This window comes from Oratosquilla oratoria, chromosome 12 (assembly GCF_046742065.1).
Source record: "Oratosquilla oratoria isolate Oo_2021 chromosome 12, ASM4674206v1, whole genome shotgun sequence".
NCBI classification, from domain to species: domain Eukaryota; kingdom Metazoa; phylum Arthropoda; class Malacostraca; order Stomatopoda; family Squillidae; genus Oratosquilla; species Oratosquilla oratoria.
In genome coordinates this window covers 30,596,887-30,614,523 of record NC_134788.1, presented here as the reverse complement: position 1 = coordinate 30,614,523, position 17,637 = coordinate 30,596,887, and the positions used below count along the sequence as shown (strand labels likewise).

Genomic DNA, 17,637 nt, shown 5'->3' with positions numbered 1-17,637 from the left:
GTGATTCAAACTGAAGGACTTGGAGACTGAAAACAAACTAAAGGTGATGCAACCTTTATTGTAAAAAAAATACACATTTTCCTTATGAAAAGCCTTACAAATACAGTGCGATATTGCCTTCAGACAGTCAGCAATGTTGAAGCAGCATATTATTACCTACAGGTTAAAAATCCTTAAAATGTTTGGAGTGACAGGCAGCTTTTGCCCTGAGGGGTTCACTGAAGAGACACATGGAAGACCAACCTATTCATGTGCCACAATCATACACACACACAGAGGTGAGAAGTTTCATTTGTCAGTTCTACCATGCCAACCTATGCCTATTCTGGCAACTTAGAACAATATATGTCACACACAGGGGGGAGATCTCATGTCCAATCTGTAATGTTCTATCAGCTAAGCTGAAGCAGCATATTGTGGCCCACATATATCAAAAGCCCTAGAAATGTTCAGCTTGCCAATCAGCTTTTGTCCAGAGGAATTTAATGATGACACATATTGACCAACTGTACCCATGTACCATTTGTGGTGCCTCCTCCAACTACAGTAACTTCAAACACCATATTCATCCACATCTGAAAATCCCTATAATTGTTCTATGACTGTATGTTTTATGCAATTGATATCTAAAGGACTTTAGTGATATCCCTCTGGGCCAGGTCACTCAGCATTTGTTTATGACTAGAGTCCAATTTCCACCAAAAAAAATGCTGATTACTTTTTCAATTTCTAATATCCCACCTTTCAACTGCCCTCCTTAGATATCTTCTATATTTTCACCTCTTTGGTTCTATATTGTCCCGAGGGATACAGGCACTATTCATTGTTGAAAAATTATGTTTCACATGCAATGTGGCCCTTACCAACTCATCTGTTTTCACAGAAAGGCATTTTCCCACATGGGAGAAAAGTCCTACCAAGGTATGAACTGCTCCACTATCTTCTTGACAAGCAGCAAATCAAACAAAACATGACCACCCACTGGAATTGCCGACCCTGGAACAAAGAAGAGAACGAGGAGACCTACTAACCATCTACAGAATTATGAAAGGAAAAGAATGCCTTGATAGAGAGGACTTATTAAAGCGGGACAGAGAAAAAACAAGAGGACATGCAATGAAACTCAAAAAGGATAACTACAGAAGAGACCTGAAAAAGAACAGCTTCCCACACAGAGTGATAGATATATGGAACAAATTGGATGAAGAAATAGTGTGTGCAAACACAATACAAGAATTTAAGAACAAACTTGATCTTGTGAGATACAAAAACAGGTCACCACGAGCATAGCTCCCCTTCCCGTATAATACAACTAGGTAAATACAGGAAAGACATACTATGCTTCTTCAGTCTCATCTAGTCATAAGCAGCACATATTCACCCATACACGAGTAAAGTGGTGTTCACTGTGTAAGGCAACAATCACTTGGTCCACCACCCTCCAGACTCAAGTAACACATGAAATTGTGTTAGCTCCAACAGTGTTCGGCAACTTTCGTACAGCAATACTGCTATAAATAGCACAGATTGGCCAAACTGGAGTTACCAATGCTGGAGCAAAGAAGAGAGAGAGGTGAACTACTGACAATCTACAGAATCATGAGAGGCACAGAAATACTCAATAGAGAGGACTTACTAAACTGGGACAAGAGAAGCACAAGAGGACATGGAAAGAAAATAGAAAAACATAGCTGCAGAAGAGAACTGAAGAAAAAAAAATTCCACATAGAGTAGTGGACACTTGGAACAAACTAGATAATGAAATAGTATGCACAAAAACCATTCATGAGTTTAAAAGCAAACTAGACACTGCGAAATACAAAGGTGGGACACCACGAGCATAGCTCCCCTTCCCGCAAAATACAACTAGGTAAATACATATTTGCTTGTACAGAAGAGAAACCCTATGAATATACCATTTTTTAATGTTTCACCTAGTAAAGTAGTCCAATGTATCATTTGATAACTCATACAAAGCTGAAACCGTAACATCAGTCTTTGACACATTTCATGAAGATGCAAGCTAGAGCAATATTCAGAGGAACATGGCCATAGTGATATACCGGGCAACTATTCAGCTCAAGGGCTGGGCGGCAGTAGCAACAACAGCCAGAAAACAAGATCACCATAGGATAGGCAAGTGATAGTTTCCTTCTGTGATGTCAAAGAGGCTATCATATGGGAGAAACCATCAAGATGGAGCCAGCCCTACAAGGTTTGCAGGCTTTTTCAAGTTCTTGTCACAAGTAGCTTACTGATAGGGTGTGAAAGAAGAACATTGCAGTTATAGTGACACATGACGCCCTGTGTCTCATTGTGAAAGGAAACAATAAATTTCTGATTAACTGCTACATGGTGCAACATTGAAATACAGGTATATGAATCCATCAGTGATGCTTTCTTAGTTATTTATGCTATACTACCGTGGTATCAAGATACTGGTATGACAGCTATATAGTTCCCATGACTACAACATCTTAACCTCTTCAATACAAGTCAAATTCTCATTGGCAGCATCAGCTGCCTGATGTACGATGATACATCACAATACTCACATTATTGAATATAAAGTTACAGCTGTATTACTCGTTCTCTTTCACTCTGAATATTAATAACCACAGAAAATATGATCAGGCCAGTTCACAGAATATTGGGGTCACTCAGCTACAACTACAAAATAAACGTAAGACGCTGATCCCAGCATCCTCATATACCCACCCATGCTTCATGACTCCTACATAGGTGTTATCACATGGAAGAGGCTTAACAGTTTCAGACATCCTTTGTGGCAGATCAGTGAAAAATATACAGTTCATTCTTCATGTCTCATATAGGGACTGCTATTTTTCCTTTTAGTATGGAGATAACCATCTAAATGGAGATTAATGATGAGAAGTATTATTCTATAATTACCTTGAAAGGCTGTATGAGGATATGATTCTTATCAGTGATTTATAATTGATCATATAAACCAGCTATATAAGAATATGACCCCTCTTTTCACAATGGCTAGTCGATCATTTAAATCATAAGTTATATCACAATGTTACTAAATAAGGAGTCATTGAGATGAACACTAGAAGCAGTCATATGGCCTATTAAAGAGAAATGTTCAACCATAATGTACTTACTGTCATGCCAATTCAATATTACATTCAGTAATGCACATCATTAGATTGTTTTCATTTAAAACCAACTTACATTTATACAGAACTAGAACACATGAAGAATTCAGATTTAGCTTTTCTTATAATCACAAGAAAGCTCAGAGAGGGAAGCCATTAAGGAGCTAAAACTGCCAACACTTAAATTACGGGTTTCACAAAGACAAATACTTGCTTTCCAATCCTCTCTTTAAGTACAGTGGAAAACAACTCCATATGCTGGAAATAGCAGCTGCCATTTAACAAAATATATGTGGAATCAAATACAGCATTTGCCTTTTTTCTTTGCCCAGAAACTTGTTTTGAATACCTTTTTTAAGAGAGCTCAATCAGTTACCTCTTTATATGATGGTTATGTACAGTCATTGTGGAGTTTTTATGACACATCACTACATAGTTTCCTCAGGATAAACTGCAGTCTACTGATCACTGCAGTCCATCAGTCAATTCATTACATCAGATCTCTCTTGCTGGTAGTCTCTAATTCTTCCTTAAGGATTGGCAATTGGCCCTCTTTCAATTCTGTGGCACTACTTTTATGAACACACAATAAGACTGAATCTTGTCTGCAAACAGATTTCCTGATTTTTTTTTTTTTTTATTATTGTTCAGTTTGAGGTCTCATCAGACCCTAAGGCTTTGTTCACAATCAGTAATTCTAAGTTTTAATATTTCCTTCACATCAACCTTCATATTCTCTAACCTAATATTATTGTACACATCTCCTTTCTCTACAACATCACTCTCCTTAGTGAAAACTGACAGAAATGTTTATGCATTATTTTAGCCTGACCTGATGCTTCCTCAAAAACTTCATTCACCATTAGTTTGGAAATTCTTTCACTCTGCCTCAAGTTACCATTGATAAATCCAAAGAACAGTTTGGTTCATCTTAGCACTTGTCAGTGACTCCCTGTTTCAAAGTTTCTCCTTTACATTGGGTTCTTTAGTAATACTTTCTAACTTATTTGTAGTTTTCCTGTGCTCCTTTGGTTCTTTTTGTCTTCAATGTAAACAAAGCCATGTACATTCCTTCTATAGCTATATCAGTCTTAATTAAACCAGTTATTTTCATGATTTTTCTTCTCATTAATCTTTAACACATATGCATTCACATTGAAGTTATAAAGGTATTAAAAGGTTTCCCATTCCTTTCACTGTTGACAATATTCATGAATTTCCCTAATTGGTTTCTTCAAAAAATATCCTGATATCCAAGAAGTTCCACAAGATTCAGTGCTTGCCCCAATAATGTTTCTTGTCTATGTCGACGACATGACAAAAATCTTAAGAAGTGTGAATAACAAGGAGTGTAGACTATTGCAAGAAGATCTAGATATTACTTTTGCATGGAGCCAAGAATGAGAAGTGAAATTCAGTACCAAAAAATATAAGTAATAGCAGCAAAAGACCATCCTTAAATCATTCCTTGGGAGATGAACCCAAAGACAGCCTGTTACCTGACAGACATGTCAACAGTGGCTTTTCACTAAATGGATGAAGAGATGATGAAAAAAATCATCAAAACCCTGAAACATCTAAGACTGGGATATGCATTTAGTATGGTCCCCCAGACAGGGAGAAAAATATAAGCAAGATTGAGAGAATACAAAGGGCAGCAACCCAACTGGACCCCAGCTTGGTAGATAAACCATATGAGGCAAGACTTAAAGATCTGGAGCTGCCAACTATGAAAGATCAACGAGAGAGGTGATATGGTTATAGTATTTAGGTCACTAAAGGGGATATATTGCATTGACAGAAGATCTATCTTAATTAAGGATGAGAGGGTTTTAAGAAGTCATTGGAATAAATTAAGAAAGAATGCAAGTCTAAAAGATGTGAAGGAATATTTTTTCCATATAGATGCATAAGTACTTGGAATAGCTAAGAAGGATGGTGATATAACTCTAGCTCAAATAATACATGAATTAAAATCTAAATATGATAATTGGAAATCAAAGATATATAGTAAGTTGGAACTGTACATGAACTTGAGGCTAAGCATGATAAAATTGGAGAGTATGAGATGGGACCCAACAAGTGTTCCTCCCTGTATATTACAATTAGGTAAACACACACACATACATACCAAAAAATCCTTTACTCCAAATAAGAGCGAGTCAAAGTATATACCCACCCTACATCAGATATGTTCAAAAAACAACTTTTCATATTATTACATTTTATTGTACTTTTTCCCATGCTTTTTGACCAGGAAAAGTAAAAAATCACATCCATTTTTACCTAGGATGTATGGAAGCATTGCCACATGGAGGCTGAATCATTTTTGCTATCTTATCAAAAGGGATTTCTAAGCATATTTTGTGGTATAATTTTTCATCTATCCAGGATAGAGCTACAAGTTAGGTACCAAATGAATGAGCAGAACCTACTCTACATATATCAAAAGAATTGATTAAATTTCCCAGTGATTTTTAATAGATACGAACTTGTTGAATATTTGGACTTTTTCCTACTAACCTGGAGACATGGTTTTAGCATGGAGCAAGATAGAGCAACAAAATAGTTATCAGATTAAAGAATTTTTTATGCTCTTTTGAACATGTACAATCCGATTAACACTGTCCAAAAATGGTATGTTTTTTATGAAATTTGCAGAAAAATAACAAATTTCCATACATTTGACATATATCATAAAAAGCGGAAAGTAATTTCGCAACAAGTCAAACCATCAATTGAAACTACCAAAATAATCATGATTATATGTATCAAAATGATGTTACACAGTCATTTGTTAAGTGTTTGCTTCTTAAAGCTTTCAAAGCACCATCTGTTGTATTCCACAGCATGGACGAGATATTCCCTCTCCTTAGGATCGTGGAGATGACATCTGCAAAATCACTCATCATCTTAACTCCAAGCTCAGTGATGTCATTCACTACTCTGAGGTTTCTAACATATTCCATGGCTTTCTTGCAGTCCTCCGTCTCTGGCTTTGACTCAACTTCACCCAGGAGCCAGTCAGGTCCAATGCTGAGGATGTCTAACAGAAGATGGGATTCTGGACCAATGAGATATACTAGTGTGGTTTTGGCTGTCACCTTCTGAAACACAGGTTTTCCCCCTTCTGAAGCTGTCTGGGTTCTGAGTGGCATGCAGCTGAGCAGCAATGTCCTGATTCTGGTTGTCATTCAGCCCCCTGCTGCTGAATGGCACGGCCTCCTGTGTCAAGTACCACTTGTGATTTTCCATCTTCTGAAGAACTGATTCAGTAACCTCTGGGTCTGATCTCTTGTACCTCAACATGTCCTGGATGAGTTGAAGATTATTCACAGGAGCATCCACAGCAGATGCTGACATTATCCACATTGGTGAGTAGAACAGTGCCAGGAAGGTGTTGAGTCGTTCCAGCTTTGCAACAATCTCTTCATCATACTCAAGCTGGTCACAAAATATCAGCATCTCCATAGAATACAAGATCCTAGCAATCCATCTGGCCTGGTAAATGGCTGCTGGTAATCTGTATCCTCTGTGTTAGTGCCACTGTCACTGGAATCAACCCAGGTAATGTCATCCATGTGAGTAACTACCTCTTGTTCTGCTGCAGCTGCAAATTAATACAATGTGGTAAGCATGTAAAACTGCAAAATAATACAATGTGGTAAGCATGTAAAACTTCCAACTTGTTGTGATATTCAAAAGTATGATTACTAAAAGTATGATTACCTTGTTCTTGCCTCTGCAGTTGCCTCTCAGTCCGGCCTACTTATTGCTAGGATCTTGTCTCAAAGATCTTGTCATGACCCAACATGCGACCTTTCCTCTCAGTCCTCTGGTCCTGGTAGAACCTGATGTCTTCATCTTTCTTCTCCCTGGATAACAGTCTGTTGCTCTCTATATCCTGGACAGCATCTGGAGCTCCTATGTAGAACAGGCTGTCCAATTCCATGACAAATGCACTCCTCTTTCCTCCAGGGTCACTTGCTCTTCCTTTGTTCTTCATCAGTGCTCTGTGTTTGTCATGGAGTTTCATAAAGAGCTTCATGCAGTTCTGTCTGGTCATCGTCTTGATCCTAGCCATCTGCCAGAATGGGATGATAGCTTCAACCATTTCATAGGCGAGGTCTTGAACCATAGGTGTTTCTGTATTTTCTTGTAAACTTTGGAAATAAAGGAAGTACTTGTCTGTTGGTGGGAAGCTGGGAACCACTGATGCAAGCTAAAGGGTATCTGACCAGGAAGGTTTAAGTGAGAGATCTGGTGGACAGCCAACTTGCTGCTTGCTTGTGGACTGCAGATGGAAGTTCTGAGACATCAACTGTGCATCCCTGTAGCTCTTTGCTTTGTGCCATTGTGAAGTATCTTGTGGATAGTTTTCTGGATTTGGGTAGAGTTTCTGTGCTGGCCTTGCTTTTGTACTGTTCAGTATAATTCAACATTATTAACAGGTTTCTGTTAATATGAAATATGAAATTAAATGCTTAAGATTATGTATGAGTTTTGGTCTAAATTCACTTAAAATTCAAACATCCATACAAAAAACATATCTCCATTTTAGCAAAAAAGCCAGCATTTTCAACAATCTCTTAAAATTCACAGGTAAAGTTCATAAATTCTAATGGTTGCTATATTTGATACCTAATTTGTTATTCTATCTTGGATAGATAAAAAATTACACCACAAAATACATTTAGAAATGTCTCAAAATTGGCCCTTTTGGTTAGAAAAAAAAAAAAAAAAAAAAATCAGCCTCCATGCAGCAATGCTTCCATACACTCTGAATAAAAATTTATTATTTTTTCAGGTCAAAAAGCATGGTAAAAAGTACAGTATGAAAATATGAAAAAGTTGTTTTTTGAACAGGTCTAACCCTACCTCCATATCACACCTGCCCAGTACCCACTTCCCACCCTTCCAATCTTAGTTCCCCACCACACTGAAGACAGAAGGTGATATATCCCAACCTGGAACAATACATGAATTCAAATCTAAATATGGTAATTGGAAATTAAGGATGTAAACCAAGTTGCAGCCATATTTGTATTTGAGGATAGGTATGATAAGTTGGAGAGTAGGAGATTAGACCCCATGAGCCTGGTTATCTTTGAAATACAATCAGGTACAAACAGTGCATGAGACACACTATTTCAACATTAGGACCCAACAGCTGGAGCTGTTTTCCCCCTGCTACTTGGCACCCCTCCCCCTCCTCATCTTCATTCACTAGAAATCATTTCCAGAGCAGGCAAGAAAACCATCCCTTTAGGCTGCACCATTTCCTCATCTGTTCACAACCACTCTCCATTTTGCATTCTCTTGATCTTGCTCAGCAGATATTCCTCTTGCATCAAATGTCCTCTTTATCCCATCTATCCATTTCATTCTTGGTGAGGCTGATTTCTGGGGCAATGCCTTGTTAGATACAGTAATGAAGAGCACAATGACCCAATGGGTAAAGGAGGTAACTTGACTATGAGGAATGACACACACACGAGGTCAGACTTGCTCCTTACCAAAGGTTCAGATGTCATTGACTCAATGAAATATTTCTCCTCTGTTAAAAAGTGATTATGTAACATTTGAATTTCATTTGGTAGATGGAAAAATAGAGCTAAGAAACAAATCATACTTATAGGATAGACTCAATTTAAAGAAGGTGGAAAGATGGACTTCTCTGACTTGAAGAAATTATTTGAAGAAGCACAATGAGAGGAGGTCATAAATATCACTAAAACTAAGGGAATTGGGAAAATCTTTCTTTACACTTACAGCCTGGGGGTGAAAAAACATGTGCTGAGAATTGGTGAAAGGAAGAAGTGGAAACAAGATTGGTTCAATAGTGTGAGATAGCTAAAAGGGCAATGTGGTCTGGGAAAAATGGAAAAGCAAAGAATTGGTAGAGCAAAGAAACCATACAAATGAGCTAGAACTGACTGCACATAAATCTGCAGAGAGGATGAGCAAAAATTGAAGATGGTTGTCATAAATAAACAGTATTAAAGGATTCACCAAGCTAATAGTGGCTGATAAACTATTTGAGGCCTAGGTGAGACACAAATAATGAAAGTTTCCAATCTATCTTTAGAATAATGAGTAGTTTTGTAAGGGAGATATGAGCAATAATTTGGGTTCAGAAGATACAAACATAGAAGTGAGGGAAGTATTGAGTTTTTTTTATTACTCTATGTGAAGAAAAATTTAGGGCCTGATGTGATCTCAAACTGGACACTTAAAGAATGTAGGGACCTACTAGAGGACAAAGTTTATAGTCTTATTGCAATCTCTTTGTAAGAATAAACACTATCACAGGATTGGAAAAAAGGTAATGTGATACCAATTCATAAAGGTGGAAATAAGGTAACACAACAATGAATATGAGTAAAAGGATTGTGAATGAAACATACATTTTTATACATTATGGCTTCAGATCCAGAGGGACATGTGTATCTAACCTATGAAGCTCTTACTTGAGAGTGATTGATGCGCTGAGAGAGAAGTCTGAGTGGACTGCATGTACCTTGATCTAGGGAAAACTTTAAAGTACTTCACAGTTGACCTATGTCGAAACTGAAACATACTGGAGGATCAAGAGATAAAGTACTTGAATGGATGAAAGGTTTTCTGAAGTGCAGGTAAATGAGGACTGTAGTAAAGGATAAGAAGTCAGGATGGAGGGTAGTGACTAGTGGAGTCCCACAAGGTTCAGTCCTATTACTTGTAATGTTTCTTGTCTATGTTGCATGACGGAACATACAAGTTATGCTAACATATTTGCAGATAATACAAAGATCATAAAAAGAATGAAACACAAGGAGAGGATATCTTTTGCAAAAAGATCTAGACAGTATATATATGCCTGGTGCCAAGCGTGGAAAATTAAATTACACACACACACACATATATATATATATATATATATATATATACAATGTATTGCAAATAAGTAATAGCTCAAAATGTCTACCATTGAACTCCTTGGGAGGCAAACTTATTTAAGACAAAGGAGGTAAATCTTGGAGTCTTCATAAAACACAACCAAATCAGCAAGATTATGGGAGAAATGTATAGTGCTGCAGAACATTAACGTTTCATTTCTTTGCAGGGATGAAGAGATGATGAAAAAATTCAGAGATCCTAATCTGTCCAAAACTGATATATGCATTAGTATGTCTTGCTGCAGGGGACAGAGATGACCCTCCATCCAAGAGGAGCTAAGATGAGAGGGAAATACGTGCTTGGTGGGAGTGGAATGGGTGCGGGAGGTTGCATGCCTTTGCTGGCTACCTCCCTTATATGCAGAAAACGGCTATTGGTGTAGATAGGGATCGTCTTCGCACTAAGTAAAAGATATGCTGTAAGCAAGATTAAGGGAGATCACAGCTACAAATGGCAGCAACTAAACTGGCACCAAGACTGGCTGATAAGCTATACAAGGAGAATGTCTTTTGTCAATGAAGTCCTAAGTACTGTAATCATATCACCTTTCTCTTTTGTCTCTCAATGTTGGAGGGCCCAGTGATTTTAGTTTCTCATCAAAAGGTTTGTCTGCCTGGCTGAGAACTGTCTTGCTTGATCTGGATTATATCCTTCACTCTGTGTGGGGGGCCATACCACCAATGCATTTTCCAATATTGGATAGATCTGGGTTTCTGTGATTTGGTAGTCTCCACAATCCTGCTAATATGTCTGTTAGGTGACTGGCTGCCTTTTATCAACATTTCCAGACATTTCCTTTTACTTGTGTAATGGATTCGCTTTTCAAGGAATAGTTCGAAGATGGTCTTTTTCTTTTTTCAGAGTAATTGCCAATTTACAGTACTTTGCATTCATAGATACACTGAAATTTATTTCCCATCCTTGTTTCTATGCAAATATATTGTCTAGATATTTCTGCAATAGACCACAATCCTCCTTGTTTTTCACTCTTCTAATTGTTTTTGGATCACCTGCAAACATGTTGGCATAGCTTTTTATCTTATCATGCCATGAGCGTCTGTAATGAGGGGGAGGGGGGTTAGTCGTTTAGGAAAGAGTGCAACCCCATGGGACAAATGAAGGTTGCAATTAATATCTTTACAGCAACAATATCCTTTTGTCAAATACGCTATACATTTATTTTTGAGCAAGTACTGGATTCCATACTCCCACCCAATCAGAATAGGCTTAACACGGGCCATCTTCATGCTTAGCCAATCTGTTGCGGACGAATCTTCGAATGCATGCTAGAGATATGCATCAGGAGCATTTGAGTGTTAAAGAAATTTTATGAAGAATTTGAATTGAATTAAGACAAAGAAAGACACGTGCAAATTTACGCAAAACAAAAGTAATGTGTAAGTACGTCACGTCCAGCAATATACGTGAAATTAAAAATATAAATAAACACAATGCATGGAAACTTGTTTATATACATTTATACATCCAGGCGTTACTCATTTCCAACCTCTTCACCGTCAACAGTGAGTTGTGAAATTTTTGTCACCGCCTCCTCGGCAAACGAACGCGCATAGCCGCCCTCTTCCTTCGTTTCCAGTCCTGGTACCACAGCAGTAGACCTCACAAGCACGTCCATCGATTTGGTTCCGTGGTTTTACCCCACACCCCGAGAGTACAGCTAGAGAAGCACGGATGGCCTTGAGTCGAGCCAACTCCCCCACTCCCGCTCACCCTTCTGTCGTCGAGTGCTGTGCTGTCTGCTGCTCTTTCAACGGCCCAGCCACGATCAGCAAGCCAAGGAATTTAGAAGGAAAATACGGGAATTTCCGTTTTCCCCCCCTATGATAATGGTGGTTTAGATTCCATGATTGCCATTACGATCTATGTAATGAAATATTATGAATTTAAACAGTTCGAGCGAACAAAATTATGTAATATCAATCAATCAACATAACGACGTCACTTGAGCTCCCTCGACCCAGTTGTATGCAAAGTACTTTGCCAACGAAAAAAAGCATAAGTGAGATACAACATTTATCCAAATAGTTGCGTTCTCAATAGTAAGATTCCATATACAGCTACTTACAAAGACAAGTCAACAGTCTTTATCTATTAATAGACAAACCTGTTCAGAATACACATTTGTAATTAAGGAACTGCAAATACTTTAGATTCGATGGAGATACTATCCAACAACTGTTCCATTGCATCTCGCCATGGGTATTTTCTATCATAAGCTCATTCTCTTTGTTAAATTCATTCTTTTCTTTGTTCATCATAAATTGTTGAGAGTCTAATAAAGAATTACCAAAGCAAATGATCGTATATTTGTTCATCAGGAGACTATATATTATGGAATTAATCATTCTTATTGTAACTCAACGCTAGCTTCTGTGTAATCTGTTCTTAAATGGAGACTAGTCTAACATTGGCAACTTTTATTCTCGTTTAAACAGTGCAGGACACCACAATTTTACAATACGAAAGTTTATGTTCAAAAACAAAAATGGTCATCCAGAAGAATCACCACCGATTGTACAGCCCATCGACATTCTATGTTGTAAACCAGCATATTTTTTCAATGAATAAAAACTCTGAATGTACACTTTAATCTTCCTTAAGGAAGTAAATTTAACTTTCCAAAGTACGGAACCTGATCTGTATATATTTGCGTCTTACTTCCGCTAACTCAGAGCAGACTTCTCGTCGGACGGTGCTGGGGCAATTGCGACCCATTATCAACAAAATGCAAGATTTCCTGATACTGTAAATGAACTAGATTTCTCTTAATCATCAACGTAAGTATACTGCATATAAGTTACGTTACCTTTAAGTAAAGTCAGTGTACAGTAAAGCTGCTCTGCCGAGTGTTTATGGTGAGCTCAAATGTCTTGAAGTTTAGTTGGTGAACAAGATGGTTGTGGGAGGGTGCGTAGCTTTACATCGGAGATACTAGGATAACAATACAATATAACGGTTTAATCTTGCATATGTCATCATCAGCCCAAGTTTTGTGGTTTGATTTTATTATGACATAAGTTGTAGCTGTGGGAGGAGATATAGGAGCTGCAAAGGTATAGAATTATGTACAATAATTTAGACGATACTTGATAACGTCTTAGCAAGTGCAGTGTCACCAAATATAGGGAGCGTATCAAGTAGACAGCCGACGATAGATTGTAAACAATCGTATTCCTAAGATCAGAGTACTTGTGTTTACTATTTTATTATTTCAAGCATATTTCCTTTGGATAAATGATTGCTGTGTCAAGATAAAAATGTCATTTCTGTAGGTTAGAAGAAAGTCTGTTATCAAATTTCATAATTTAAATGTACTTCAAGTGTAATGCTCATATGGTGAAATTATGGCTAAATGTAGAAAAAATAGTGATAAAAAAGGACATGCATTGAGTGAAGCATTATATTTTTTGACAAGTGTTAAATAAGTGGAATATCAGATGTGCATATGTAATACTTCTTTTCCAACTTCTTGTACCCATTTTTAATGGTTTTGTATTTACACACATTACAAATATGTATGTGCACACATGTATGCACATACATACATATGCACACATGCACTCACATATAACTGTAATTTACAGAAGAGTTATACTTGTTTAATCACTTGTCATTGATCAAATTTGGCTTTTGTTTTTTCTAATTTCTAATGGATGATCAAAATTTGATTTGAATTTAATTAAACTGATTACCTAGACTGTTTCCTCATTCATTCTATGAATTAAGGTATCCTTGTGGGAAAACTTTCTTTTAAATATCCCATTTTCCCAATTTTATGCAGTCTAATTTATGTCTTTACACACTAATGATGATATTTATTCGTATGCATACCCTTGAATATTTTATACGTCCGATTGATATTTTTACGTCCGATGTTGCTATTCCTTTTCATATTGTGTACGCATTTCATACAGTAGATGGTCAGCAATCTTTTGCCTCGTTCTTTTCTTTCTTCCGGTATAGTTAAGGTTTGCTTTAGCTGTTCCTTAAGGGATTAAACTCCGATGACAAGACATCTTGTCATCGGAGTTTAATGGGTTAAGGGATTAGACTGGTATTCCACTGGCTTCCCCAGCTCTGATAGGTGATAATCCGTTTGAGTAAAAACAACTTTGGTTACAATGATTTATTTTTCAAATCACCAAATATCAAATAATCATTCCATCATATATAGCAAAGCTGAATGATGAGCTAAGGGATTGTAAACCCTTGAATGAATGTTAGATGAGACAGCCAGACCTCTAACCAAAGTCTAGTTATTCAAATGAAGGTTGGAGGTGGGAGCAAAAATAGATCGGTGTGATTCAATTGTATGACTTGTTGCCTAAACTAGAGATACTTTGGTATAGCTACTTCTATTCATATTTTGTTTTTTCTTATACCTTTAGATTTGTGTGGGTGATATGCTACTAAAGCATAGTCCAAAATTGGGCAGATAAGACATTCACGGAGTTTTGTTTTTCATGTTGTTGTCGCTGCTCTAGTGGTGAAATGCCTCTTTAAGTATTTGTTGACAACTTCCTATGTTCTGTTATTCTGTTTTTGGATTTTCTGGCCTCATAGATAATTTTGACTGTGTTTTATGAAGTTGTTAGTTTAGGGAGTTCAAGAACATCTTTCCAGACTTCACCGAGATCCCTGTGGATCAAGTCGCACAACATTGCGCAAATTTCGGAGATTCATTTCTACTTAGAAGAAGAATGTGGACCACATTTACCTTTCCGAATGTTTTATTACCTTAAATCTCTTGTCATTTCTGTGACTCACATCTTTGGTGGAATATTGTCCTGATGGATAGAAGGAACAGCTCTCCCTAAAAAAATTCTGTCTATATATCAAGAGCTTTTTCCTTCTTATATGGGAGATAGCCAAATCAAAGGCATGTGCCTACTCCCACCCTTTCCCCCCCTTGAATCTTAGCTCCTCATGGATGACAGGTCATCCCTGTATCATGCCCACTGCTCTGGGACAGTGGAATGAAAAATAAAATACTTAGAAATATGTTTTCTGATTGACAGCTTTCATAACCAAGACTTTTAGGTTCTGATACCTTTGCTGTATTGATTATAATGTTTTCTGATGCACAATTCAGGCAGTGTTCTTGTTTTTATTTATTTCTATCTTATCTTTTTGCATGAGATTTATTTATTTTTACTAGCTATATATCGAAGGATTCTTCCTTCTTGTCAAGGAGGTAGCTAGCCAAGGCATACAGTAGTCCCATTTTCATTCATCACATATGGTATATATGGGCTAGAGATTTTCTCTGATGCATACCTCATTGAAAGTGATAGCAAATTGTGCACTTATTATTTTCTTGAGAGTATTTCCCATATGTCTTACTATGGACTTGTTCTCCTTTGAAAGGAAGTTTATGACTTCACTATAGGTAGTCACTTTAGTTAGATAGCAATTTTGGGTTCAAGACCCTTTCTTGTACCCAAAATCACAATCTATGGTATGTGTGGACTAGAGATTTTCCCTGATGCATACCTCATTGAAAGTGATAGCAAATTGTGCACTTATTATTTTCTTGAGAGTATTTCCCATATGTCTTACTATGGACTTGTTCTCCTTTGAAAGGAAGTTTATGACTTCACTATAGGTAGTCATTTTAGTTAGCAATTTCGGGTTCAAGACCCTTTCCTGCACCCAAAATCACAATCTATGGTATATGTGGGCTAGAGATTTTCTCTGATGCATACCTCATTGAAAGTGATGGCTAGTTGTGCACTTATGATTTTCTTAAAAGTACTTTCTATATGTCCTACTATGGACTTGTTCTCCTTTGAAAGGAGGTTTATGATTTCATTATAGGTAGTCATTATAGCTAGATAGCAATTTCGGGTTCAAGACCCTTTCTTGTACCCAAAATCTTAATCTATGGTATGTGTGGGCTAGAGATTTTCTCTGATGCATACCTCATTGAAAGTGATAACTAATTGTGCACTTTTTATTTTCTTATGAGGATTTCCCATATGTCTTACTATGGACTTGTTCTCCTTTGAAAGGAAGTTTATGACTTCACTATAGGTAGTCATTTTAGTTAGATAGCAATTTTGGGTTCAAGACCCTTGTACCCAAAATCACAATCTATGGTATGTGTGGGCTAGAGATTTTCTCTGATGCATACCTCATTGAAAGTGATAGCTAATTGTGCACTTATTATTTTCTTGAGAGTATTTCCCATATGTCTTACTATGGACTTGTTCTCCTTTGAAAGGAAGTTTATGACTTCACTATAGGTAGTCATTTTAGTTAGCAATTTCGGGTTCAAGACCCTTTCCTGCACCCAAAATCACAATCTATGGTATATGTGGGCTAGAGATTTTCTCTGATGCATACCTCATTGAAAGTGATAACTAATTGTGCACTTTTTATTTTCTTATGAGGATTTCCCATATGTCTTACTATGGACTTGTTCTCCTTTGAAAGGAAGTTTATGACTTCACTATAGGTAGTCATTTTAGTTAGATAGCAATTTTGGGTTCAAGACCCTTGTACCCAAAATCACAATCTATGGTATGTGTGGGCTAGAGATTTTCTCTGATGCATACCTCATTGAAAGTGATAGCTAATTGTGCACTTATTGTTTTCTTGAGAGATTTCCCATATGTCTTACTATGGACTTGTTCTCCTTTGAAAGGAGAACAAATCCATATTAAGACATATGGGAAATACTCTCAAGAAAATAATAAGAGCTCAATTAGCTATCACTTTCAATGAAGTATGCATCAGAGAAAATCTCTAGCCCACATATACCTTAGATCGCGATTTTGGGTACAAGAACGGGTCTTGAACCCGAAATTGCTATCTAACTAAAATGTCTACCTATAGTGAAGTCGTAAGCCTCCTTTCAAAGGAGAACAAGTCCATAGTAAGACATATGGGAAATCCACATAAGAAAATAATAAGTGCACAATTAGCTATCACTTTCAATGAGGTATGTATCAGAGAAAATCTCTAGCCCACACATACCATAGATTGTGATTTTGAGTACAAGAAAGGGTCTTGTACCCGAAATTGCTATCTAACTAAAATGTCTACCTATAGTGAAGTCATAAACTTCCTTTCAAAGGAGAACAAGTTCATAGTAAGACACATGGGAAATAGTCTCAAAAAAATAATAAGTGCACAATTTGCTATCACTTTCAATGAGGTATGCATCAGAGAAAATCTCTAGCCCACACATACCATAGATTGTGATTTTGGGTGCAAGAAAGGGTCTTGAACCCGAAATTGGTATCTAACTAAAATGACTACCTATAGTGAAGTCATAAACTTCCTTTCAAAGGAGAACAAGTCCATAGTAAGACACATGGGAAATAGTCTCAAGAAAATAATAAGTGCACAATTTGCTATCACTTTCAATGAGGTATGCATCAGAGAAAATCTCTAGCCCACATATACCATATGTGATGAATGGAAATGGGACTGCTGTATGCCTTGGTCATGACTTCAGTGAGGTATGCATATATATATATTACACTGGGTAACACTAGTTTTGTTTCTTTAAACATCTTTAGTGTTTCTGAGGTTGTTTTCCCACCTG

General features: G+C 37.1%; 2 protein-coding genes across 4 annotated transcripts in view; one reads left to right on the top strand and one right to left on the bottom strand.

Moving 5' to 3' along the window:
• The window catches only part of LOC143031210 (uncharacterized), a 30,285-nt gene extending 18,614 nt beyond the window's left edge, over window positions 1-11,671 (bottom strand). Inside the window, exon 1 of the mRNA XM_076194774.1 lies at window positions 11,572-11,671. The gene's annotated coding sequence lies outside the window, so the exon portion shown is untranslated. The remainder of the gene's footprint in view (window positions 1-11,571) is intronic.
• A 1,058-nt stretch (window positions 11,672-12,729) lies between these two features.
• Window positions 12,730-17,637, top strand: part of LOC143031211 (uncharacterized) — a 102,255-nt gene continuing 97,347 nt past the window's right edge. Inside the window, exon 1 of one of the 3 annotated variants that reach the window (XM_076194775.1) lies at window positions 12,730-12,862. The gene's annotated coding sequence lies outside the window, so the exon portion shown is untranslated. The remainder of the gene's footprint in view (window positions 12,863-17,637) is intronic. The other 2 variants (XM_076194777.1, XM_076194776.1) reach the window with 2 other exon arrangements.